The sequence below is a fragment of the Phyllobates terribilis genome, unplaced genomic scaffold, assembly GCF_046119375.1.
Source record: "Phyllobates terribilis strain yellow unplaced genomic scaffold, ASM4611937v1 Scaffold_65__1_contigs__length_7625178, whole genome shotgun sequence".
In the NCBI taxonomy this organism is placed as follows: Eukaryota; Metazoa; Chordata; class Amphibia; order Anura; family Dendrobatidae; genus Phyllobates; species Phyllobates terribilis.
Genome location: NW_027362825.1, coordinates 2,345,101 through 2,367,361, shown reverse-complemented (window position 1 = coordinate 2,367,361; position 22,261 = coordinate 2,345,101). Strand labels below are relative to the sequence as shown.

The 22,261-nt window shown below is 36.9% G+C and overlaps 17 non-coding genes across 17 annotated transcripts; all 17 read right to left on the bottom strand.

Annotated features, from left to right (window-relative positions):
• Nucleotides 1–1,204: 1,204 nt before the first annotated feature.
• On the bottom strand, nucleotides 1,205–1,287 carry TRNAL-CAG (transfer RNA leucine (anticodon CAG)). Its single transcript has one exon. It is a non-coding gene; the product is annotated as a tRNA-Leu (tRNA).
• Nucleotides 1,288–2,600: 1,313 nt separating this feature from the next.
• On the bottom strand, nucleotides 2,601–2,683 carry TRNAL-CAG (transfer RNA leucine (anticodon CAG)). Its single transcript has one exon. It is a non-coding gene; the product is annotated as a tRNA-Leu (tRNA).
• A 1,313-nt stretch (nucleotides 2,684–3,996) lies between these two features.
• On the bottom strand, nucleotides 3,997–4,079 carry TRNAL-CAG (transfer RNA leucine (anticodon CAG)). Its single transcript has one exon. It is a non-coding gene; the product is annotated as a tRNA-Leu (tRNA).
• A 1,313-nt stretch (nucleotides 4,080–5,392) lies between these two features.
• TRNAL-CAG (transfer RNA leucine (anticodon CAG)) lies at nucleotides 5,393–5,475 on the bottom strand. Its single transcript has one exon. It is a non-coding gene; the product is annotated as a tRNA-Leu (tRNA).
• A 1,313-nt stretch (nucleotides 5,476–6,788) lies between these two features.
• TRNAL-CAG (transfer RNA leucine (anticodon CAG)) lies at nucleotides 6,789–6,871 on the bottom strand. The gene has a single exon. It is a non-coding gene; the product is annotated as a tRNA-Leu (tRNA).
• Nucleotides 6,872–8,184: 1,313 nt separating this feature from the next.
• On the bottom strand, nucleotides 8,185–8,267 carry TRNAL-CAG (transfer RNA leucine (anticodon CAG)). The gene has a single exon. It is a non-coding gene; the product is annotated as a tRNA-Leu (tRNA).
• Nucleotides 8,268–9,580: 1,313 nt separating this feature from the next.
• TRNAL-CAG (transfer RNA leucine (anticodon CAG)) lies at nucleotides 9,581–9,663 on the bottom strand. Its single transcript has one exon. It is a non-coding gene; the product is annotated as a tRNA-Leu (tRNA).
• A 1,184-nt stretch (nucleotides 9,664–10,847) lies between these two features.
• On the bottom strand, nucleotides 10,848–10,920 carry TRNAF-GAA (transfer RNA phenylalanine (anticodon GAA)). The gene has a single exon. It is a non-coding gene; the product is annotated as a tRNA-Phe (tRNA).
• A 909-nt stretch (nucleotides 10,921–11,829) lies between these two features.
• On the bottom strand, nucleotides 11,830–11,912 carry TRNAL-CAG (transfer RNA leucine (anticodon CAG)). The gene has a single exon. It is a non-coding gene; the product is annotated as a tRNA-Leu (tRNA).
• Nucleotides 11,913–13,225: 1,313 nt separating this feature from the next.
• On the bottom strand, nucleotides 13,226–13,308 carry TRNAL-CAG (transfer RNA leucine (anticodon CAG)). The gene has a single exon. It is a non-coding gene; the product is annotated as a tRNA-Leu (tRNA).
• A 1,184-nt stretch (nucleotides 13,309–14,492) lies between these two features.
• On the bottom strand, nucleotides 14,493–14,565 carry TRNAF-GAA (transfer RNA phenylalanine (anticodon GAA)). The gene has a single exon. It is a non-coding gene; the product is annotated as a tRNA-Phe (tRNA).
• Nucleotides 14,566–15,474: 909 nt separating this feature from the next.
• Nucleotides 15,475–15,557, bottom strand: TRNAL-CAG (transfer RNA leucine (anticodon CAG)). Its single transcript has one exon. It is a non-coding gene; the product is annotated as a tRNA-Leu (tRNA).
• Nucleotides 15,558–16,870: 1,313 nt separating this feature from the next.
• Nucleotides 16,871–16,953, bottom strand: TRNAL-CAG (transfer RNA leucine (anticodon CAG)). Its single transcript has one exon. It is a non-coding gene; the product is annotated as a tRNA-Leu (tRNA).
• A 1,184-nt stretch (nucleotides 16,954–18,137) lies between these two features.
• Nucleotides 18,138–18,210, bottom strand: TRNAF-GAA (transfer RNA phenylalanine (anticodon GAA)). The gene has a single exon. It is a non-coding gene; the product is annotated as a tRNA-Phe (tRNA).
• Nucleotides 18,211–19,119: 909 nt separating this feature from the next.
• Nucleotides 19,120–19,202, bottom strand: TRNAL-CAG (transfer RNA leucine (anticodon CAG)). The gene has a single exon. It is a non-coding gene; the product is annotated as a tRNA-Leu (tRNA).
• Nucleotides 19,203–20,515: 1,313 nt separating this feature from the next.
• On the bottom strand, nucleotides 20,516–20,598 carry TRNAL-CAG (transfer RNA leucine (anticodon CAG)). The gene has a single exon. It is a non-coding gene; the product is annotated as a tRNA-Leu (tRNA).
• A 1,184-nt stretch (nucleotides 20,599–21,782) lies between these two features.
• Nucleotides 21,783–21,855, bottom strand: TRNAF-GAA (transfer RNA phenylalanine (anticodon GAA)). The gene has a single exon. It is a non-coding gene; the product is annotated as a tRNA-Phe (tRNA).
• Nucleotides 21,856–22,261: the final 406 nt, after the last annotated feature.

The following is a 22,261-nucleotide window of genomic DNA, read 5'->3' as shown; positions in this document are numbered from 1 at the left end:
TGTAACCTATTAGTTACAGCCAATTTTGAGCTTCATGACCAAGCACCGTTTTATAAATCTGACATGTAACAATTTATGTGGCAATAACACTGGAATGCTTAACATATCCCCGTGATTCTGATAGTGTTATTTTGTAACACATTGTACTTTATATTAATGGTAAATTTAGGTCAATATATATTTAGTTTTTCTTGTGAAAATATCTAAAGTTGCACAATTTCATTGAAATGCGGTGATGCCCCATATGTCTTCATAAACTACTGTTTGGTCACACAGCAGGGCTTTGAAAGTAAGAGCGCTATTTGGGTTTTGGGAATGCAGATTTTGCAAGAATATTTTGAGGGTGACATTTGCGGAGTTCCAAAAGTACCAAAACAGCAGAAACCCCTCCAAAGTGATCCCATTTTATAAATTACTCCTCACAATGAATTCATCAACACCAGCAATTACTATTATTGTCCAACATATGTTTTCACTCTGCAACATCCAGAATTGCAAATAAGCCAGTTTAGTGCCCAGCTTGCGCTTATGGAGACAAGCACCCCATACATTTTAAGTGGGCTCTGCTCGCTAGAGAAATGCCAAATCTGTGGATTCTTTGTCTTACCATTAACGTAGAAACCCCTATTTTTAGAATGAAAGATGACGGTCCTGAGTTGGGGCTTGTGTTTTTTGCCTTCCTGGGTTTTTCCCCAAACAGCTTTGTTCCTGGCATATTATTTAAGCATATTTGTCTCAGTAATGCCACAGCGATTCATAGTCAAACATAAATGGCTGAAATCATTCAGCTAGTGTCTGATACATGCTGCCCGTATTAGCTATCAGGTTTCCTTTAAATCCTCATACAGCTAAGTCAAACTAAAATAAAACAAAGTGATGACGTCCAGAATGAAGGAAAAATTACAAAAAATATTATTTTCCTCAAAAGTTAAAAGTGTTCAGTTCTCAAGTTTCTATCATTTTATTTCCTATAGATAGGTATAATGATTGTTCCCAGAAGTCTTTTGTGAAAGCACAAATTCAGAACAATTAAGATTTGCCTCAAGGACCCCAAGGAATACTGCCAAAGTGCCAACGTTGAGAATTGGTTTTGCTAAGCCCCATCACTTTTAGTTATCGATTTGAGATTGCCACCAATAGAGCGGACCCCCAACTAATCAGTAACAGGAGTGAAGCTGTAAAATTTCTTGAAAGAAAATTCTAATGTCAGAAGAGGGATTCAAACCCACGCCTCCAGAAGAGACTGCGACCTGAACGCAGCGCCTTAGACCGCTCGGCCATCCTGACTACTTCCGGCTTTTGTAATTTAACTCTTTCTAAGCTAAGCAGTAGAAAGATGAGCACTACTTGTGATGAAAGGAAATATGCCATGATTTCTTTTATTTTAATATTGATTTGTAACCTATTAGTTACAGCCAATTTTGAGCTTCATGACCAAGCACCGTTTTATAAATCTGACATGTAACAATTTATGTGGCAATAACACTGGAATGCTTAACATATCCCCGTGATTCTGATAGTGTTATTTTGTAACACATTGTACTTTATATTAATGGTAAATTTAGGTCAATATATATTTAGTTTTTCTTGTGAAAATATCTAAAGTTGCACAATTTCATTGAAATGCGGTGATGCCCCATATGTCTTCATAAACTACTGTTTGGTCACACAGCAGGGCTTTGAAAGTAAGAGCGCTATTTGGGTTTTGGGAATGCAGATTTTGCAAGAATATTTTGAGGGTGACATTTGCGGAGTTCCAAAAGTACCAAAACAGCAGAAACCCCTCCAAAGTGATCCCATTTTATAAATTACTCCTCACAATGAATTCATCAACACCAGCAATTACTATTATTGTCCAACATATGTTTTCACTCTGCAACATCCAGAATTGCAAATAAGCCAGTTTAGTGCCCAGCTTGCGCTTATGGAGACAAGCACCCCATACATTTTAAGTGGGCTCTCCTCGCTAGAGAAATGCCAAATCTGTGGATTCTTTGTCTTACCATTAACGTAGAAACCCCTATTTTTAGAATGAAAGATGACGGTCCTGAGTTGGGGCTTGTGTTTTTTGCCTTCCTGGCTTTTTCCCCAAACAGCTTTGTTCCTGGCATATTATTTAAGCATATTTGTCTCAGTAATGCCACAGCGATTCATAGTCAAACATAAATGGCTGAAATCATTCAGCTAGTGTCTGATACATGCTGCCCGTATTAGCTATCAGGTTTCCTTTAAATCCTCATACAGCTAAGTCAAACTAAAATAAAACAAAGTGATGACGTCCAGAATGAAGGAAAAATTACAAAAAATATTATTTTCCTCAAAAGTTAAAAGTGTTCAGTTCTCAAGTTTCTATCATTTTATTTCCTGTAGATAGTTATAATGATTGTTCCCAGAAGTCTTTTGTGAAAGCACAAATTCCGAACATTTAAGATTTGCCTCAAGGACCCCAAGAAATACTGCCAAAGTGCCAACGTTGAGAATTGGTTTTGCTAAGCCCCATCACTTTTAGTTATCGATTTGAGATTGCCACCAATAGAGCGGACCCCCAACTAATCAGTAACAGGAGTGAAGCTGTAAAATTTCTTGAAAGAAAATTCTAATGTCAGAAGAGGGATTCGAACCCACGCCTCCAGAAGAGACTGCGACCTGAACGCAGCGCCTTAGACCGCTCGGCCATCCTGACTACTTCTGGCTTTTGTAATTTAACTCTTTCTAAGCTAAGCAGTAGAAAGATGAGCACTACTTGTGATGAAAGGAAATATGCCATGATTTCTTTTATTTTAATATTGATTTGTAACCTATTAGTTACAGCCAATTTTGAGCTTCATGACCAAGCACCGTTTTATAAATCTGACATGTAACAATTTATGTGGCAATAACACTGGAATGCTTAACATATCCCCGTGATTCTGATAGTGTTATTTTGTAACACATTGTACTTTATATTAATGGTAAATTTAGGTCAATATATATTTAGTTTTTCTTGTGAAAATATCTAAAGTTGCACAATTTCATTGAAATGCGGTGATGCCCCATATGTCTTCATAAACTACTGTTTGGTCACACAGCAGGGCTTTGAAAGTAAGAGCGCTATTTGGGTTTTGGGAATGCAGATTTTGCAAGAATATTTTGAGGGTGACATTTGCGGAGTTCCAAAAGTACCAAAACAGCAGAAACCCCTCCAAAGTGATCCCATTTTATAAATTACTCCTCACAATGAATTCATCAACACCAGCAATTACTATTATTGTCCAACATATGTTTTCACTCTGCAACATCCAGAATTGCAAATAAGCCAGTTTAGTGCCCAGCTTGCGCTTATGGAGACAAGCACCCCATACATTTTAAGTGGGCTCTCCTCGCTAGAGAAATGCCAAATCTGTGGATTCTTTGTCTTACCATTAACGTAGAAACCCCTATTTTTAGAATGAAAGATGACGGTCCTGAGTTGGGGCTTGTGTTTTTTGCCTTCCTGGCTTTTTCCCCAAACAGCTTTGTTCCTGGCATATTATTTAAGCATATTTGTCTCAGTAATGCCACAGCGATTCATAGTCAAACATAAATGGCTGAAATCATTCAGCTAGTGTCTGATACATGCTGCCCGTATTAGCTATCAGGTTTCCTTTAAATCCTCATACAGCTAAGTCAAACTAAAATAAAACAAAGTGATGACGTCCAGAATGAAGGAAAAATTACAAAAAATATTATTTTCCTCAAAAGTTAAAAGTGTTCAGTTCTCAAGTTTCTATCATTTTATTTCCTGTAGATAGTTATAATGATTGTTCCCAGAAGTCTTTTGTGAAAGCACAAATTCCGAACATTTAAGATTTGCCTCAAGGACCCCAAGGAATACTGCCAAAGTGCCAACGTTGAGAATTGGTTTTGCTAAGCCCCATCACTTTTAGTTATCGATTTGAGATTGCCACCAATAGAGCGGACCCCCAACTAATCAGTAACAGGAGTGAAGCTGTAAAATTTCTTGAAAGAAAATTCTAATGTCAGAAGAGGGATTCGAACCCACGCCTCCAGAAGAGACTGCGACCTGAACGCAGCGCCTTAGACCGCTCGGCCATCCTGACTACTTCTGGCTTTTGTAATTTAACTCTTTCTAAGCTAAGCAGTAGAAAGATGAGCACTACTTGTGATGAAAGGAAATATGCCATGATTTCTTTTATTTTAATATTGATTTGTAACCTATTAGTTACAGCCAATTTTGAGCTTCATGACCAAGCACCGTTTTATAAATCTGACATGTAACAATTTATGTGGCAATAACACTGGAATGCTTAACATATCCCCGTGATTCTGATAGTGTTATTTTGTAACACATTGTACTTTATATTAATGGTAAATTTAGGTCAATATATATTTAGTTTTTCTTGTGAAAATATCTAAAGTTGCACAATTTCATTGAAATGCGGTGATGCCCCATATGTCTTCATAAACTACTGTTTGGTCACACAGCAGGGCTTTGAAAGTAAGAGCGCTATTTGGGTTTTGGGAATGCAGATTTTGCAAGAATATTTTGAGGGTGACATTTGCGGAGTTCCAAAAGTACCAAAACAGCAGAAACCCCTCCAAAGTGATCCCATTTTATAAATTACTCCTCACAATGAATTCATCAACACCAGCAATTACTATTATTGTCCAACATATGTTTTCACTCTGCAACATCCAGAATTGCAAATAAGCCAGTTTAGTGCCCAGCTTGCGCTTATGGAGACAAGCACCCCATACATTTTAAGTGGGCTCTCCTCGCTAGAGAAATGCCAAATCTGTGGATTCTTTGTCTTACCATTAACGTAGAAACCCCTATTTTTAGAATGAAAGATGACGGTCCTGAGTTGGGGCTTGTGTTTTTTGCCTTCCTGGCTTTTTCCCCAAACAGCTTTGTTCCTGGCATATTATTTAAGCATATTTGTCTCAGTAATGCCACAGCGATTCATAGTCAAACATAAATGGCTGAAATCATTCAGCTAGTGTCTGATACATGCTGCCCTTATTAGCTATCAGGTTTCCTTTAAATCCTCATACAGCTAAGTCAAACTAAAATAAAACAAAGTGATGACGTCCAGAATGAAGGAAAAATTACAAAAAATATTATTTTCCTCAAAAGTTAAAAGTGTTCAGTTCTCAAGTTTCTATCATTTTATTTCCTGTAGATAGTTATAATGATTGTTCCCAGAAGTCTTTTGTGAAAGCACAAATTCCGAACATTTAAGATTTGCCTCAAGGACCCCAAGGAATACTGCCAAAGTGCCAACGTTGAGAATTGGTTTTGCTAAGCCCCATCACTTTTAGTTATCGATTTGAGATTGCCACCAATAGAGCGGACCCCCAAATAATCAGTAACAGGAGTGAAGCTGTAAAATTTCTTGAAAGAAAATTCTAATGTCAGAAGAGGGATTCGAACCCACGCCTCCAGAAGAGACTGCGACCTGAACGCAGCGCCTTAGACCGCTCGGCCATCCTGACTACTTCTGGCTTTTGTAATTTAACTCTTTCTAAGCTAAGCAGTAGAAAGATGAGCACTACTTGTGATGAAAGGAAATATGCCATGATTTCTTTTATTTTAATATTGATTTGTAACCTATTAGTTACAGCCAATTTTGAGCTTCATGACCAAGCACCGTTTTATAAATCTGACATGTAACAATTTATGTGGCAATAACACTGGAATGCTTAACATATCCCCGTGATTCTGATAGTGTTATTTTGTAACACATTGTACTTTATATTAATGGTAAATTTAGGTCAATATATATTTAGTTTTTCTTGTGAAAATATCTAAAGTTGCACAATTTCATTGAAATGCGGTGATGCCCCATATGTCTTCATAAACTACTGTTTGGTCACACAGCAGGGCTTTGAAAGTAAGAGCGCTATTTGGGTTTTGGGAATGCAGATTTTGCAAGAATATTTTGAGGGTGACATTTGCGGAGTTCCAAAAGTACCAAAACAGCAGAAACCCCTCCAAAGTGATCCCATTTTATAAATTACTCCTCACAATGAATTCATCAACACCAGCAATTACTATTATTGTCCAACATATGTTTTCACTCTGCAACATCCAGAATTGCAAATAAGCCAGTTTAGTGCCCAGCTTGCGCTTATGGAGACAAGCACCCCATACATTTTAAGTGGGCTCTCCTCGCTAGAGAAATGCCAAATCTGTGGATTCTTTGTCTTACCATTAACGTAGAAACCCCTATTTTTAGAATGAAAGATGACGGTCCTGAGTTGGGGCTTGTGTTTTTTGCCTTCCTGGCTTTTTCCCCAAACAGCTTTGTTCCTGGCATATTATTTAAGCATATTTGTCTCAGTAATGCCACAGCGATTCATAGTCACACATAAATGGCTGAAATCATTCAGCTAGTGTCTGATACATGCTGCCCGTATTAGCTATTAGGTTTCCTTTAAATCCTCATACAGCTAAGTCAAACTAAAATAAAACAAAGTGATGACGTCCAGAATGAAGGAAAAATTACAAAAAATATTATTTTCCTCAAAAGTTAAAAGTGTTCAGTTCTCAAGTTTCTATCATTTTATTTCCTGTAGATAGTTATAATGATTGTTCCCAGAAGACTTTTGTGAAAGCACAAATTCCGAACATTTAAGATTTGCCTCAAGGACCCCAAGGAATACTGCCAAAGTGCCAACGTTGAGAATTGGTTTTGCTAAGCCCCATCACTTTTAGTTATCGATTTGAGATTGCCACCAATAGAGCGGACCCCCAACTAATCAGTAACAGGAGTGAAGCTGTAAAATTTCTTGAACGAAAATTCTAATGTCAGAAGAGGGATTCGAACCCACGCCTCCAGAAGAGACTGCGACCTGAACGCAGCGCCTTAGACCGCTCGGCCATCCTGACTGCTTCTGGCTTTTGTAATTTAACTCTTTCTAAGCTAAGCAGTAGAAAGATGAGCACTACTTGTGATGAAAGGAAATATGCCATGATTTCTTTTATTTTAATATTGATTTGTAACCTATTAGTTACAGCCAATTTTGAGCTTCATGACCAAGCACCGTTTTATAAATCTGACATGTAACAATTTATGTGGCAATAACACTGGAATGCTTAACATATCCCCGTGATTCTGATAGTGTTATTTTGTAACACATTGTACTTTATATTAATGGTAAATTTAGGTCAATATATATTTAGTTTTTCTTGTGAAAATATCTAAAGTTGCACAATTTCATTGAAATGCGGTGATGCCCCATATGTCTTCATAAACTACTGTTTGGTCACACAGCAGGGCTTTGAAAGTAAGAGCGCTATTTGGGTTTTGGGAATGCAGATTTTGCAAGAATATTTTGAGGGTGACATTTGCGGAGTTCCAAAAGTACCAAAACAGCAGAAACCCCTCCAAAGTGATCCCATTTTATAAATTACTCCTCACAATGAATTCATCAACACCAGCAATTACTATTATTGTCCAACATATGTTTTCACTCTGCAACATCCAGAATTGCAAATAAGCCAGTTTAGTGCCCAGCTTGCGCTTATGGAGACAAGCACCCCATACATTTTAAGTGGGCTCTCCTCGCTAGAGAAATGCCAAATCTGTGGATTCTTTGTCTTACCATTAACGTAGAAACCCCTATTTTTAGAATGAAAGATGACGGTCCTGAGTTGGGGCTTGTGTTTTTTGCCTTCCTGGCTTTTTCCCCAAACAGCTTTGTTCCTGGCATATTATTTAAGCATATTTGTCTCAGTAATGCCACAGCGATTCATAGTCAAACATAAATGGCTGAAATCATTCAGCTAGTGTCTGATACATGCTGCCCGTATTAGCTATCAGGTTTCCTTTAAATCCTCATACAGCTAAGTCAAACTAAAATAAAACAAAGTGATGACGTCCAGAATGAAGGAAAAATTACAAAAAATATTATTTTCCTCAAAAGTTAAAAGTGTTCAGTTCTCAAGTTTCTATCATTTTATTTCCTGTAGATAGTTATAATGATTGTTCCCAGAAGTCTTTTGTGAAAGCACAAATTCCGAACATTTAAGATTTGCCTCAAGGACCCCAAGGAATACTGCCAAAGTGCCAACGTTGAGAATTGGTTTTGCTAAGCCCCATCACTTTTAGTTATCGATTTGAGATTGCCACCAATAGAGCGGACGGCCAACTAATCAGTAACAGGAGTGAAGCTGTAAAATTTCTTGAAAGAAAATTCTAATGTCAGAAGAGGGATTCGAACCCACGCCTCCAGAAGAGACTGCGACCTGAACGCAGCGCCTTAGACCGCTCGGCCATCCTGACTACTTCTGGCTTTTGTAATTTAACTCTTTCTAAGCTAAGCAGTAGAAAGATGAGCACTACTTGTGATGAAAGGAAATATGCCATGATTTCTTTTATTTTAATATTGATTTGTAACCTATTAGTTACAGCCAATTTTGAGCTTCATGACCAAGCACCGTTTTATAAATCTGACATGTAACAATTTATGTGGCAATAACACTGGAATGCTTAACATATCCCCGTGATTCTGATAGTGTTATTTTGTAACACATTGTACTTTATATTAATGGTAAATTTAGGTCAATATATATTTAGTTTTTCTTGTGAAAATATCTAAAGTTGCACAATTTCATTGAAATGCGGTGATGCCCCATATGTCTTCATAAACTACTGTTTGGTCACACAGCAGGGCTTTGAAAGTAAGAGCGCTATTTGGGTTTTGGGAATGCAGATTTTGCAAGAATATTTTGAGGGTGACATTTGCGGAGTTCCAAAAGTACCAAAACAGCAGAAACCCCTCCAAAGTGATCCCATTTTATAAATTACTCCTCACAATGAATTCATCAACACCAGCAATTACTATTATTGTCCAACATATGTTTTCACTCTGCAACATCCAGAATTGCAAATAAGCCAGTTTAGTGCCCAGCTTGCGCTTATGGAGACAAGCACCCCATACATTTTAAGTGGGCTCTCCTCGCTAGAGAAATGCCAAATCTGTGGATTCTTTGTCTTACCATTAACGTAGAAACCCCTATTTTTAGAATGAAAGATGACGGTCCTGAGTTGGGGCTTGTGTTTTTTGCCTTTGTGGCTTTTTCCCCAAACAGCTTTGTTCCTGGCATATTATTTAAGCATATTTGTCTCAGTAATGCCACAGCGATTCATAGTCACACATAAATGGCTGAAATCATTCAGCTAGTGTCTGATACATGCTGCCCGTATTAGCTATTAGGTTTCCTTTAAATCCTCATACAGCTAAGTCAAACTAAAATAAAACAAAGTGATGACGTCCAGAATGAAGGAAAAATTACAAAAAATATTATTTTCCTCAAAAGTTAAAAGTGTTCAGTTCTCAAGTTTCTATCATTTTATTTCCTGTAGATAGTTATAATGATTGTTCCCAGAAGACTTTTGTGAAAGCACAAATTCCGAACATTTAAGATTTGCCTCAAGGACCCCAAGGAATACTGCCAAAGTGCCAACGTTGAGAATTGGTTTTGCTAAGCCCCATCACTTTTAGTTATCGATTTGAGATTGCCACCAATAGAGCGGACCCCCAACTAATCAGTAACAGGAGTGAAGCTGTAAAATTTCTTGAAAGAAAATTCTAATGTCAGAAGAGGGATTCGAACCCACGCTTCCAGAAGAGACTGCGACCTGAACGCAGCGCCTTAGACCGCTCGGCCATCCTGACTACTTCTGGCTTTTGTAATTTAACTCTTTCTAAGCTAAGCAGTAGAAAGATGAGCACTACTTGTGATGAAAGGAAATATGCCATGATTTCTTTTATTTTAATATTGATTTGTAACCTATTAGTTACAGCCAATTTTGAGCTTCATGACCAAGCACCGTTTTATAAATCTGACATGTAACAATTTATGTGGCAATAACACTGGAATGCTTAACATATCCCCGTGATTCTGATAGTGTTATTTTGTAACACATTGTACTTTATATTAATGGTAAATTTAGGTCAATATATATTTAGTTTTTCTTGTGAAAATATCTAAAGTTGCACAATTTCATTGAAATGCGGTGATGCCCCATATGTCTTCATAAACTACTGTTTGGTCACACAGCAGGGCTTTGAAAGTAAGAGCGCTATTTGGGTTTTGGGAATGCAGATTTTGCAAGAATATTTTGAGGGTGACATTTGCGGAGTTCCAAAAGTACCAAAACAGCAGAAACCCCTCCAAAGTGATCCCATTTTATAAATTACTCCTCACAATGAATTCATCAACACCAGCAATTACTATTATTGTCCCACATATGTTTTCACTCTGCAACATCCAGAATTGCAAATAAGCCAGTTTAGTGCCCAGCTTGCGCTTATGGAGACAAGCACCCCATACATTTTAAGTGGGCTCTCCTCGCTAGAGAAATGCCAAATCTGTGGATTCTTTGTCTTACCATTAACGTAGAAACCCCTATTTTTAGAATGAAAGATGACGGTCCTGAGTTGGGGCTTGTGTTTTTTGCCTTCCTGGCTTTTTCCCCAAACAGCTTTGTTCCTGGCATATTATTTAAGCATATTTGTCTCAGTAATGCCACAGCGATTCATAGTCAAACATAAATGGCTGAAATCATTCAGCTAGTGTCTGATACATGCTGCCCGTATTAGCTATCAGGTTTCCTTTAAATCCTCATACAGCTAAGTCAAACTAAAATAAAACAAAGTGATGACGTCCAGAATGAAGGAAAAATTACAAAAAATATTATTTTCCTCAAAAGTTAAAAGTGTTCAGTTCTCAAGTTTCTATCATTTTATTTCCTGTAGATAGTTATAATGATTAGGATTTTTACATTCTCTGTAAACAGTCAGTCCATATGCTTTGTTTATTTTCTGCTTAAAATTTAATGGGTGAAGAAAAAAACTTTTGCCGAAACCCGGGATTGAACCAGGGACCTTTAGATCTTCAGTCTAACGCTCTCCCAACTGAGCTATTTCAGCAGGACACATTTAGATTCAGGAATGTAATGTATTTATTTTTACTTTGACTTGTTTTTGCAAGATTATCAATATTTGAAAGTCCCGCTATTTTGCGTACATATTTAACAACTTACATTAATTCTTTGTGAATGAATAGAAAAAACAGCAATTCTGCATTTTTTTTACATTTTCAAATTTACTCAATTCGCCAGGGTAATTCTGACTGTGTCTCTGTAGGACAGGTGATGATTGAGCATAAAACACAATTTGTAAGCATAATGTTGCATCAAGCTTTATTTTTTTCTTAGGTGCAAACAATTGGAGTGAAGATAGGAGATGCAAATTTAGAGAAAATATTCTACTGATTGTTAATGTTGAAAGTGAAAACATTTGTCCCAAAATGTGGTGAAACTTTGATGTCAGTATCACATGCGCATTTCAGACTTGTTAAACTATGTTCATCTGCTCTTTTAGCTTTTGTTTATTAAGTATATATATAGTCTATTGATGCATTGAGGTAAAAAAATCTGAAATTAGACTTACTGGTAATTCGGTTTCTAGGAATCTTCCACGACAGCACCTTAGGAGGTTCACTCTCTGCCCTAATAGGGACAGAGAACACATAGAGATGAAATAGTCCCTCCCATTGTCCTATCAACAGTATTTTTCCGATGCCAAAGCAACAACTAACATATGCACAAAGAAACTATTTGATGTTCCCAGAAGTCTTTTGTGAAAGCACAAATTCCGAACATTTAAGATTTGCCTCAAGGACCCCAAGGAATACTGCCAAAGTGCCAACGTTGAGAATTGGTTTTGCTAAGCCCCATCACTTTTAGTTATCGATTTGAGATTGCCACCAATAGAGCGGACCCCCAACTAATCAGTAACAGGAGTGAAGCTGTAAAATTTCTTGAAAGAAAATTCTAATGTCAGAAGAGGGATTCAAACCCACACCTCCAGAAGAGACTGCGACCTGAACGCAGCGCCTTAGACCGCTCGGCCATCCTGACTACTTCTGGCTTTTGTAATTTAACTCTTTCTAAGCTAAGCAGTAGAAAGATGAGCACTACTTGTGATGAAAGGAAATATGCCATGATTTCTTTTATTTTAATATTGATTTGTAACCTATTAGTTACAGCCAATTTTGAGCTTCATGACCAAGCACCGTTTTTTAAATCTGACATGTATCAATTTATGTGGCAATAACACTGGAATGCTTAACATATCCCCGTGATTCTGATAGTGTTATTTTGTAACACATTGTACTTTATATTAATGGTAAATTTAGGTCAATATATATTTAGTTTTTCTTGTGAAAATATCTAAAGTTGCACAATTTCATTGAAATGCGGTGATGCCCCATATGTCTTCAGAAACTACTGTTTGGTCACACAGCAGGGCTTTGAAAGTAAGAGCGCTATTTGGGTTTTGGGAATGCAGATTTTGCAAGAATATTTTGAGGGTGACATTTGCGGAGTTTCAAAAGTACCAAAACAGCAGAAACCCCTCCAAAGTGATCCCATTTTATAAATTACTCCTCACAATGAATTCATCAACACCAGCAATTACTATTATTGTCCAACATATGTTTTCACTCTGCAACATCCAGAATTGCAAATAAGCCAGTTTAGTGCCCAGCTTGCGCTTATGGAGACAAGCACCCCATACATTTTAAGTGGGCTCTCCTCGCTAGAGAAATGCCAAATCTGTGGATTCTTTTTCTTACCATTAACGTAAAAACCCCTATTTTTAGAATGAAAGATGACGGTCCTGAGTTGGGGCTTGTGTTTTTTGCCTTCCTGGCTTTTTCCCCAAACAGCTTTGTTCCTGGCATATTATTTAAGCATATTTGTCTCAGTAATGCCACAGCGATTCATAGTCAAACATAAATGGCTGAAATAATTCAGCTAGTGTCTGATACATGCTGCCCGTATTAGCTATCAGGTTTCCTTTAAATCCTCATACAGCTAAGTCAAACTAAAATAAAACAAAGTGATGACGTCCAGAATGAAGGAAAAATTACAAAAAATATTATTTTCCTCAAAAGTTAAAAGTGTTCAGTTCTCAAGTTTCTATCATTTTATTTCCTGTAGATAGGTATAATGATTGTTCCCAGAAGTCATTTGTGAAAGCACAAATTCCGAACATTTAAGATTTGCCTCAAGGACCCCAAGGAATACTGCCAAAGTGCCAACGTTGAGAATTGGTTTTGCTAAGCCCCATCACTTTTAGTTATCGATTTGAGATTGCCACCAATAGAGCGGACCCCCAACTAATCAGTAACAGGAGTGAAGCTGTAAAATTTCTTGAAAGAAAATTCTAATGTCAGAAGAGGGATTCGAACCCACGCCTCCAGAAGAGACTGCGACCTGAACGCAGCGCCTTAGACCGCTCGGCCATCCTGACTACTTCTGGCTTTTGTAATTTAACTCTTTCTAAGCTAAGCAGTAGAAAGATGAGCACTACTTGTGATGAAAGGAAATATGCCATGATTTCTTTTATTTTAATATTGATTTGTAACCTATTAGTTACAGCCAATTTTGAGCTTCATGACCAAGCACCGTTTTATAAATCTGACATGTAACAATTTATGTGGCAATAACACTGGAATGCTTAACATATCCCCGTGATTCTGATAGTGTTATTTTGTAACACATTGTACTTTATATTAATGGTAAATTTAGTTCAATATATATTTAGTTTTTCTTGTGAAAATATCTAAAGTTGCACAATTTCATTGAAATGCGGTGATGCCCCATATGTCTTCATAAACTACTGTTTGGTCACACAGCAGGGCTTTGAAAGTAAGAGCGCTATTTGGGTTTTGGGAATGCAGATTTTGCAAGAATATTTTGAGGGTGACATTTGCGGAGTTCCAAAAGTACCAAAACAGCAGAAACCCCTCCAAAGTGATCCCATTTTATAAATTACTCCTCACAATGAATTCATCAACACCAGCAATTACTATAATTGTCCAACATATGTTTTCACTCTGCAACATCCAGAATTGCAAATAAGCCAGTTTAGTGCCCAGCTTGCGCTTATGGAGACAAGCACCCCATACATTTTAAGTGGGCTCTCCTCGCTAGAGAAATGCCAAATCTGTGGATTCTTTGTCTTACCATTAACGTAGAAACCCCTATTTTTAGAATGAAAGATGACGGTCCTGAGTTGGGGCTTGTGTTTTTTGCCTTCCTGGCTTTTTCCCCAAACAGCTTTGTTCCTGGCATATTATTTAAGCATATTTGTCTCAGTAATGCCACAGCGATTCATAGTCAAACATAAATGGCTGAAATCATTCAGCTAGTGTCTGATACATGCTGCCCGTATTAGCTATCAGGTTTCCTTTAAATCCTCATACAGCTAAGTCAAACTAAAATAAAACAAAGTGATGACGTCCAGAATGAAGGAAAAATTACAAAAAATATTATTTTCCTCAAAAGTTAAAAGTGTTCAGTTCTCAAGTTTCTATCATTTTATTTCCTGTAGATAGTTATAATGATTAGGATTTTTACATTCTCTGTAAACAGTCAGTCCATATGCTTTGTTTATTTTCTGCTTAAAATTTAATGGGTGAAGAAAAAAACTTTTGCCGAAACCCGGGATTGAACCAGGGACCTTTAGATCTTCAGTCTAACGCTCTCCCAACTGAGCTATTTCAGCAGGACACATTTAGATTCAGGAATGTAATGTATTTATTTTTACTTTGACTTGTTTTTGCAAGATTATCAATATTTGAAAGTCCCGCTATTTTGCGTACATATTTAACAACTTACATTAATTCTTTGTGAATGAATAGAAAAAACAGCAATTCTGCATTTTTTTTACATTTTCAAATTTACTCAATTCGCCAGGGTAATTCTGACTGTGTCTCTGTAGGACAGGTGATGATTGAGCATAAAACACAATTTGTAAGCATAATGTTGCATCAAGCTTTATTTTTTTCTTAGGTGCAAACAATTGGAGTGAAGATAGGAGATGCAAATTTAGAGAAAATATTCTACTGATTGTTAATGTTGAAAGTGAAAACATTTGTCCCAAAATGTGGTGAAACTTTGATGTCAGTATCACATGCGCATTTCAGACTTGTTAAACTATGTTCATCTGCTCTTTTAGCTTTTGTTTATTAAGTATATATATAGTCTATTGATGCATTGAGGTAAAAAAATCTGAAATTAGACTTACTGGTAATTCGGTTTCTAGGAATCTTCCACGACAGCACCTTAGGAGGTTCACTCTCTGCCCTAATAGGGACAGAGAACACATAGAGATGAAATAGTCCCTCCCATTGTCCTATCAACAGTATTTTTCCGATGCCAAAGCAACCACTAACATATGCACAAAGAAACTATTTGATGTTCCCAGAAGTCTTTTGTGAAAGCACAAATTCCGAACATTTAAGATTTGCCTCAAGGACCCCAAGGAATACTGCCAAAGTGCCAACGTTGAGAATTGGTTTTGCTAAGCCCCATCACTTTTAGTTATCGATTTGAGATTGCCACCAATAGAGCGGACCCCCAACTAATCAGTAACAGGAGTGAAGCTGTAAAATTTCTTGAAAGAAAATTCTAATGTCAGAAGAGGGATTCGAACCCACGCCTCCAGAAGAGACTGCGACCTGAACGCAGCGCCTTAGACCGCTCGGCCATCCTGACTACTTCTGGCTTTTGTAATTTAACTCTTTCTAAGCTAAGCAGTAGAAAGATGAGCACTACTTGTGATGAAAGGAAATATGCCATGATTTCTTTTATTTTAATATTGATTTGTAACCTATTAGTTACAGCCAATTTTGAGCTTCATGACCAAGCACCGTTTTTTAAATCTGACATGTATCAATTTATGTGGCAATAACACTGGAATGCTTAACATATCCCCGTGATTCTGATAGTGTTATTTTGTAACACATTGTACTTTATATTAATGGTAAATTTAGGTCAATATATATTTAGTTTTTCTTGTGAAAATATCTAAAGTTGCACAATTTCATTGAAATGCGGTGATGCCCCATATGTCTTCAGAAACTACTGTTTGGTCACACAGCAGGGCTTTTAAAGTAAGAGCGCTATTTGGGTTTTGGGAATGCAGATTTTGCAAGAATATTTTGAGGGTGACATTTGCGGAGTTTCAAAAGTACCAAAACAGCAGAAACCCCTCCAAAGTGATCCCATTTTATAAATTACTCCTCACAATGAATTCATCAACACCAGCAATTACTATTATTGTCCAACATATGTTTTCACTCTGCAACATCCAGAATTGCAAATAAGCCAGTTTAGTGCCCAGCTTGCGCTTATGGAGACAAGCACCCCATACATTTTAAGTGGGCTCTCCTCGCTAGAGAAATGCCAAATCTGTGGATTCTTTGTCTTACCATTAACGTAAAAACCCCTATTTTTAGAATGAAAGATGACGGTCCTGAGTTGGGGCTTGTGTTTTTTGCCTTCCTGGCTTTTTCCCCAAACAGCTTTGTTCCTGGCATATTATTTCAGCATATTTGTCTCAGTAATGCCACAGCGATTCATAGTCAAACATAAATGGCTGAAATAATTCAGCTAGTGTCTGATACATGCTGCCCGTATTAGCTATCAGGTTTCCTTTAAATCCTCATACAGCTAAGTCAAACTAAAATAAAACAAAGTGATGACGTCCAGAATGAAGGAAAAATTACAAAAAATATTATTTTCCTCAAAAGTTAAAAGTGTTCAGTTCTCAAGTTTCTATCATTTTATTTCCTGTAGATAGGTATAATGATTGTTCCCAGAAGTCTTTTGTGAAAGCACAAATTCCGAACATTTAAGATTTGCCTCAAGGACCCCAAGGAATACTGCCAAAGTGCCAACGTTGAGAATTGGTTTTGCTAAGCCCCATCACTTTTAGTTATCGATTTGAGATTGCCACCAATAGAGCGGACCCCCAACTAATCAGTAACAGGAGTGAAGCTGTAAAATTTCTTGAAAGAAAATTCTAATGTCAGAAGAGGGATTCGAACCCACGCCTCCAGAAAACTCTGCGACCTGAACGCAGCGCCTTAGACCGCTCGGCCATCCTGACTACTTCTGGCTTTTGTAATTTAACTCTTTCTAAGCTAAGCAGTAGAAAGATGAGCACTACTTGTGATGAAAGGAAATATGCCATGATTTCTTTTATTTTAATATTGATTTGTAACCTATTAGTTACAGCCAATTTTGAGCTTCATGACCAAGCACCGTTTTATAAATCTGACATGTAACAATTTATGTGGCAATAACACTGGAATGCTTAACATATCCCCGTGATTCTGATAGTGTTATTTTGTAACACATTGTACTTTATATTAATGGTAAATTTAGTTCAATATATATTTAGTTTTTCTTGTGAAAATATCTAAAGTTGCACAATTTCATTGAAATGCGGTGATGCCCCATATGTCTTCATAAACTACTGTTTGGTCACACAGCAGGGCTTTGAAAGTAAGAGCGCTATTTGGGTTTTGGGAATGCAGATTTTGCAAGAATATTTTGAGGGTGACATTTGCGGAGTTCCAAAAGTACCAAAACAGCAGAAACCCCTCCAAAGTGATCCCATTTTATAAATTACTCCTCACAATGAATTCATCAACACCAGCAATTACTATAATTGTCCAACATATGTTTTCACTCTGCAACATCCAGAATTGCAAATAAGCCAGTTTAGTGCCCAGCTTGCGCTTATGGAGACAAGCACCCCATACATTTTAAGTGGGCTCTCCTCGCTAGAGAAATGCCAAATCTGTGGATTCTTTGTCTTACCATTAACGTAGAAACCCCTATTTTTAGAATGAAAGATGACGGTCCTGAGTTGGGGCTTGTGTTTTTTGCCTTCCTGGCTTTTTCCCCAAACAGCTTTGTTCCTGGCATATTATTTAAGCATATTTGTCTCAGTAATGCCACAGCGATTCATAGTCAAACATAAATGGCTGAAATCATTCAGCTAGTGTCTGATACATGCTGCCCGTATTAGCTATCAGGTTTCCTTTAAATCCTCATACAGCTAAGTCAAACTAAAATAAAACAAAGTGATGACGTCCAGAATGAAGGAAAAATTACAAAAAATATTATTTTCCTCAAAAGTTAAAAGTGTTCAGTTCTCAAGTTTCTATCATTTTATTTCCTGTAGATAGTTATAATGATTAGGATTTTTACATTCTCTGTAAACAGTCAGTCCATATGCTTTGTTTATTTTCTGCTTAAAATTTAATGGGTGAAGAAAAAAACTTTTGCCGAAACCCGGGATTGAACCAGGGACCTTTAGATCTTCAGTCTAACGCTCTCCCAACTGAGCTATTTCAGCAGGACACATTTAGATTCAGGAATGTAATGTATTTATTTTTACTTTGACTTGTTTTTGCAAGATTATCAATATTTGAAAGTCCCGCTATTTTGCGTACATATTTAACAACTTACATTAATTCTTTGTGAATGAATAGAAAAAACAGCAATTCTGCATTTTTTTTACATTTTCAAATTTACTCAATTCGCCAGGGTAATTCTGACTGTGTCTCTGTAGGACAGGTGATGATTGAGCATAAAACACAATTTGTAAGCATAATGTTGCATCAAGCTTTATTTTTTTCTTAGGTGCAAACAATTGGAGTGAAGATAGGAGATGCAAATTTAGAGAAAATATTCTACTGATTGTTAATGTTGAAAGTGAAAACATTTGTCCCAAAATGTGGTGAAACTTTGATGTCAGTATCACATGCGCATTTCAGACTTGTTAAACTATGTTCATCTGCTCTTTTAGCTTTTGTTTATTAAGTATATATATAGTCTATTGATGCATTGAGGTAAAAAAATCTGAAATTAGACTTACTGGTAATTCGGTTTCTAGGAATCTTCCACGACAGCACCTTAGGAGGTTCACTCTCTGCCCTAATAGGGACAGAGAACACATAGAGATGAAATAGTCCCTCCCATTGTCCTATCAACAGTATTTTTCCGATGCCAAAGCAACAACTAACATATGCACAAAGAAACTATTTGATGTTCCCAGAAGTCTTTTGTGAAAGCACAAATTCCGAACATTTAAGATTTGCCTCAAGGACCCCAAGGAATACTGCCAAAGTGCCAACGTTGAGAATTGGTTTTGCTAAGCCCCATCACTTTTAGTTATCGATTTGAGATTGCCACCAATAGAGCGGACCCCCAACTAATCAGTAACAGGAGTGAAGCTGTAAAATTTCTTGAAAGAAAATTCTAATGTCAGAAGAGGGATTCGAACCCACGCCTCCAGAAGAGACTGCGACCTGAACGCAGCGCCTTAGACTGCTCGGCCATCCTGACTACTTCTGGCTTTTGTAATTTAACTCTTTCTAAGCTAAGCAGTAGAAAGATGAGCACTACTTGTGATGAAAGGAAATATGCCATGATTTCTTTTATTTTAATATTGATTTGTAACCTATTAGTTACAGCCAATTTTGAGCTTCATGACCAAGCACCGTTTTTTAAATCTGACATGTATCAATTTATGTGGCAATAACACTGGAATGCTTAACATATCCCCGTGATTCTGATAGTGTTATTTTGTAACACATTGTACTTTATATTAATGGTAAATTTAGGTCAATATATATTTAGTTTTTCTTGTGAAAATATCTAAAGTTGCACAATTTCATTGAAATGCGGTGATGCCCCATATGTCTTCAGAAACTACTGTTTGGTCACACAGCAGGGCTTTTAAAGTAAGAGCGCTATTTGGGTTTTGGGAATGCAGATTTTGCAAGAATATTTTGAGGGTGACATTTGCGGAGTTTCAAAAGTACCAAAACAGCAGAAACCCCTCCAAAGTGATCCCATTTTATAAATTACTCCTCACAATGAATTCATCAACACCAGCAATTACTATTATTGTCCAACATATGTTTTCACTCTGCAACATCCAGAATTGCAAATAAGCCAGTTTAGTGCCCAGCTTGCGCTTATGGAGACAAGCACCCCATACATTTTAAGTGGGCTCTCCTCGCTAGAGAAATGCCAAATCTGTGGATTCTTTGTCTTACCATTAACGTAAAAACCCCTATTTTTAGAATGAAAGATGACGGTCCTGAGTTGGGGCTTGTGTTTTTTGCCTTCCTGGCTTTTTCCCCAAACAGCTTTGTTCCTGGCATATTATTTAAGCATATTTGTCTCAGTAATGCCACAGCGATTCATAGTCAAACATAAATGGCTGAAATAATTCAGCTAGTGTCTGATACATGCTGCCCGTATTAGCTATCAGGTTTCCTTTAAATCCTCATACAGCTAAGTCAAACTAAAATAAAACAAAGTGATGACGTCCAGAATGAAGGAAAAATTACAAAAAATATTATTTTCCTCAAAAGTTAAAAGTGTTCAGTTCTCAAGTTTCTATCATTTTATTTCCTGTAGATAGGTATAATGATTGTTCCCAGAAGTCTTTTGTGAAAGCACAAATTCCGAACATTTAAGATTTGCCTCAAGGACCCCAAGGAATACTGCCAAAGTGCCAACGTTGAGAATTGGTTTTGCTAAGCCCCATCACTTTTAGTTATCGATTTGAGATTGCCACCAATAGAGCGGACCCCCAACTAATCAGTAACAGGAGTGAAGCTGTAAAATTTCTTGAAAGAAAATTCTAATGTCAGAAGAGGGATTCGAACCCACGCCTCCAGAAAAGTCTGCGACCTGAACGCAGCGCCTTAGACCGCTCGGCCATCCTGACTACTTCTGGCTTTTGTAATTTAACTCTTTCTAAGCTAAGCAGTAGAAAGATGAGCACTACTTGTGATGAAAGGAAATATGCCATGATTTCTTTTATTTTAATATTGATTTGTAACCTATTAGTTACAGCCAATTTTGAGCTTCATGACCAAGCACCGTTTTATAAATCTGACATGTAACAATTTATGTGGCAATAACACTGGAATGCTTAACATATCCCCGTGATTCTGATAGTGTTATTTTGTAACACATTGTACTTTATATTAATGGTAAATTTAGTTCAATATATATTTAGTTTTTCTTGTGAAAATATCTAAAGTTGCACAATTTCATTGAAATGCGGTGATGCCCCATATGTCTTCATAAACTACTGTTTGGTCACACAGCAGGGCTTTGAAAGTAAGAGCGCTATTTGGGTTTTGGGAATGCAGATTTTGCAAGAATATTTTGAGGGTGACATTTGCGGAGTTCCAAAAGTACCAAAACAGCAGAAACCCCTCCAAAGTGATCCCATTTTATAAATTACTCCTCACAATGAATTCATCAACACCAGCAATTACTATAATTGTCCAACATATGTTTTCACTCTGCAACATCCAGAATTGCAAATAAGCCAGTTTAGTGCCCAGCTTGCGCTTATGGAGACAAGCACCCCATACATTTTAAGTGGGCTCTCCTCGCTAGAGAAATGCCAAATCTGTGGATTCTTTGTCTTACCATTAACGTAGAAACCCCTATTTTTAGAATGAAAGATGACGGTCCTGAGTTGGGGCTTGTGTCTTTTGCCTTCCTGGCTTTTTCCCCAAACAGCTTTGTTCCTGGCATATTATTTAAGCATATTTGTCTCAGTAATGCCACAGCGATTCATAGTCAAACATAAATGGCTGAAATCATTCAGCTAGTGTCTGATACATGCTGCCCGTATTAGCTATCAGGTTTCCTTTAAATCCTCATACAGCTAAGTCAAACTAAAATAAAACAAAGTGATGACGTCCAGAATGAAGGAAAAATTACAAAAAATATTATTTTCCTCAAAAGTTAAAAGTGTTCAGTTCTCAAGTTTCTATCATTTTATTTCCTGTAGATAGTTATAATGATTAGGATTTTTACATTCTCTGTAAACAGTCAGTCCATATGCTTTGTTTATTTTCTGCTTAAAATTTAATGGGTGAAGAAAAAAACTTTTGCCGAAACCCGGGATTGAACCAGGGACCTTTAGATCTTCAGTCTAACGCTCTCCCAACTGAGCTATTTCAGCAGGACACATTTAGATTCAGGAATGTAATGTATTTATTTTTACTTTGACTTGTTTTTGCAAGATTATCAATATTTGAAAGTCCCGCTATTTTGCGTACATATTTAACAACTTACATTAATTCTTTGTGAATGAATAGAAAAAACAGCAATTCTGCATTTTTTTTACATTTTCAAATTTACTCAATTCGCCAGGGTAATTCTGACTGTGTCTCTGTAGGACAGGTGATGATTGAGCATAAAACACAATTTGTAAGCATAATGTTGCATCAAGCTTTATTTTTTTCTTAGGTGCAAACAATTGGAGTGAAGATAGGAGATGCAAATTTAGAGAAAATATTCTACTGATTGTTAATGTTGAAAGTGAAAACATTTGTCCCAAAATGTGGTGAAACTTTGATGTCAGTATC